Source organism: Tachypleus tridentatus, chromosome 7, assembly GCF_004210375.1.
Source record: "Tachypleus tridentatus isolate NWPU-2018 chromosome 7, ASM421037v1, whole genome shotgun sequence".
Lineage (NCBI taxonomy): Eukaryota > Metazoa > Arthropoda > Merostomata > Xiphosura > Limulidae > Tachypleus > Tachypleus tridentatus.
In genome coordinates, this window is record NC_134831.1 from 184227522 (window position 1) to 184231195 (window position 3674).

General features: G+C 34.8%; 1 long non-coding RNA gene across 1 annotated transcript; it reads right to left on the reverse strand.

Annotated features, from left to right (window-relative positions):
• Positions 1-367: 367 nt before the first annotated feature.
• On the reverse strand, positions 368-2364 carry LOC143258258 (uncharacterized). Its single transcript, XR_013032236.1, has 3 exons — positions 2321-2364; positions 1612-1691; positions 368-393 (listed from the first exon to the last, which is right to left on the reverse strand). It is a non-coding gene; the product is annotated as an uncharacterized LOC143258258 (long non-coding RNA).
• Positions 2365-3674: the final 1310 nt, after the last annotated feature.

The window sequence follows — 3674 nt, forward strand, 5'->3', positions numbered from 1 at the left end:
TTGTTTGTTATTAAGCACAAAGCTACACAATGGGTTATCTGTGCTCTGCCCACCAGCGAGAAGAAACCCGGTTTATTGTGTTGTAAATCCAAAGACATAAATAACTGCTGTACCACTAGGGGGTGTGTAGAGACTAGTAATAACCCTTAGTTTTGCGTTTTGTTTTACTTTGCAAGTAAACAAGTTCGTCTAAAAGTCAGTTCTATATGCTGAGTGTCAAAAAAGATAGCGGTTTGTAAACAAACTTTAAGAACTACTTACATTAGCATCTTTAACATACAGGATTATTCTTAAAGGTTCATAGACTGAGACCTCTGTCACCGTCTTCCCGCACTCTCTACACAGACTAGTATCTTGTAAGGAGTTTGGAACGATGGTGTATTCGAGATGCTTCTACGTATAAATTATGTTGAACACAAGATGCATAAGTTTCAGTAAGTCAAGAATGTAAATCAAATATACACCTTTACCTAAGGAAAGCTATCTAATGTTGCCATGTTTTGAAAACAAACAGCAAGGTTATACACAAAAGTTTGTAGTTTATGCCTGCTATTATATATATAACGTACAGGAGCATTAGACTTAACGGCTTGCACCTGGAACACAACAGTTTGACAGGCGCATCTTAGGGGAATTTTAAAATTAAAACAAATTTAATTTTTAAATTTCGTTTTATACACTAAAGACTAATTTCCATCTATTCAATACATTTTGATTTACTCCCAATCTCGTGTTCATTGATAATTTTCCCAATCATTCAAGAATGAAGGTTGCATCCAAGCCTGAGACACTTTAATACGACTTTGTTAATATAACAAAAGCAACATGTATATACAGAGCACACATACGACAGGATGTACACATTAAACAAATTAACATCTGTCGTGATTAATTAATGGAGGCCAAATAAACAAAATAATGATACATGTATGAAGTTAACGACAGTTTGTACACAAATAACGACTTCTGTTAGAACAGTGTGACGACAGATACCTTCTAAACAAAACATATTTAGTAAAGATACTGAACGGCAATACCTACTATACAAAATTATAAGTGACTATTGAACAAAGTAATAAATACTTACTAAGCAACATACCTAATAAGACACTAAATGGCAGTATGTACCTACTAAACAAAATAACTACGTACCTAATAAGACGGGCCCGGAAGGCCAAGCGTGTTAAGGCGTTCGACTCGTAATCCGAGAGTTGCGGGTTCGAATCCAGGTCGCACCAAACATGCTCGCCCTCCCAACCATGGGGGCGTTATAATGTGACGGTCAATTCCACTATTCGTTGGTAAAATAGTAGTCCAAGAGTTGGCGGTGGGTGGTGATGACTAGCTGCCTTCCCTCTAGTCTTACACTGCTAAATTAGGGACGGCTAGCGCAGATAGCTTTCGAGTAACATTGCGCGAAATTGAAAAACGAATAAAAACGAAACAACATAATAAGACGCTAAACGGTAGTGTTTATTTATTACAAAGTAACTATATATCTAACAATACACTAAACGGCAGTACATACCTACTAAACAAAGTAACTATATATCTAATAAGACACTAAGCAGAGCTGCTAATGACATAGGTAACAGAAGGTTATGAACTTACTGATTGGTTTGTCTTCGTGTTCTTTGCAGAGCAGCTCCTTCGACGATTATGTCCGAGGCCAGATAACTATGGTTACGAATCTGTCGGTTTAAAGAAGTTGTGTTAACAAAGGCTTAAAGATGAACATTTCTTTGTCAACAAACAATTCATTTCACTAAACTATACTTCCTATTTATCTTTAATGCGTTGTCAGCGACGCGTCAAACATGTACAAATGCCTGACGATAAGTAAATTTATTATAATCACCTCCAGCAGCTTAAAAAAAAAAGGTTTTCACTCGATAACAATGGTCGTTTAATAAATGGTATATATAAATAGTGTTTATTCCTTAAGCCTCGTAAAGTAAGTTAATATGTAGAATTATATAGGACATTATTGAACAATTAAGGATATGATACGACAACCGAAATTTCGCAAAAAAAGACGTATTTGTAAACAGCGAAATGTCTCCGTGTATAATTCAACTCTACTGTGTTTGTTGTATCAAATTAATTAAGTTCAAGTACATTAATTCGTTAATTTTTGAATACGTTTGCAATTGTGTAGACGGTGAGCGCCCCTATAAGAAAAGCAACGATAGCACGAAGGAAATTTTAAAAAACTTATTAAATTTCCTTCATAAATGATGAAATATCTCATCGAGATTCTTGAGAGAAAACACTCAGCCGTATTATCATATTTGCTGTAAACCATCCTGCTCTGACTTACCCATAAGGAATGGACTTCTGACTTAACCTGTTTATCCATGAGGCCACCGGACTGCTGATACCAACATATTAATATATATTCCCAAATCATCCGCTGACGTTGTCTTAAGAGTTTCGTTAGTAACACTGACTGAGTCACCGGAAACCTGGAACTGTAAATTATTATTGATATTATATTTTATTTCAGTGGTGTAATTAAATGAGAGATATAGTGGTAAATACACATTTACTGGTCAGGGCATAGGCGGAAGAGGAGGATAAAACGACCACCCCAATATTCTAAAAAGTCTAAACATTTCACCATCTTTTAATTTTTTCATAAACACTTGGCTTTCATGTAAGTCCCTTAAATCACATAGACTTGCGATGGTTTTATAGTGTTGAGATTTTTACATGTTCTACAGTAATTCCTGTATGCAGAATCCGAAATAACATCAATTTTTCTCCATCACGTCACATGTTCTTTTACATAAGTGAATCATTTTCATTGAAATCGGGTCATATTTTGTTATGCTTAAAATGTTGACAGCCACTGACAACAGATTTCTTTGGATCACTCGCGACGTAAATCTCACCAATTATTCAAGAACCCATGAGAAACACACCGCTAGTATATAAACAGTTAACAGTCCGCATGGCGTATCATTTCTGGATAGTATTTGTTGGTGCGTGCACTATAACATTATTTAATATTTTAAATATTATTTATTCGTCGCTATGGCAACAAGAGATTGTATAAATAACTCCAACATATTATATTTGCGATAAATATAAAGTATTTTTTCTTCACGACTGTAAAAAAAAATCCTTACGTGACAGCAAATAAATAAATATTACTATCGAAACCTGCTTAGTTGAATTATAGAAAATGCATTATTTAAGCCCAAACCCCGTTGTGAAGTTTAGATTCTCAGGCTTATGTTATCTGTGTTGAAGAAAAGGCCCACATTTTGTTTTGTAAAAGTTTCCTCCACACTTCTAGCTACGCGCCTGAGGCGTACACGACATACAGGGTGAGTCATAGCAAGCCCCTTGTAAGGATGTTAAATCTGTTGTGTTTCATAAGATAATATTTAAGATATAAAACCTGGAGAATTTGAATGCTTGTAATGTTCGCTCACTCAAGGATTATGTAAATACTGCTTAATTATGAATATATGTTTGTTGTGTTCTTATAGAATTGTTTTTCTTCGTTGGAGAAGGTGTAGATTAGGCCTAATCTGTACATAAATATTATGCATAAATAATTATACATGTTTTTGATAGGTAGTTCACTGTGTCCTCTACATTTGACTACATAGGTAGATTGTATCATTAGTTCGATAACATAACTGTTGGCGATGTTTTCGGCTATA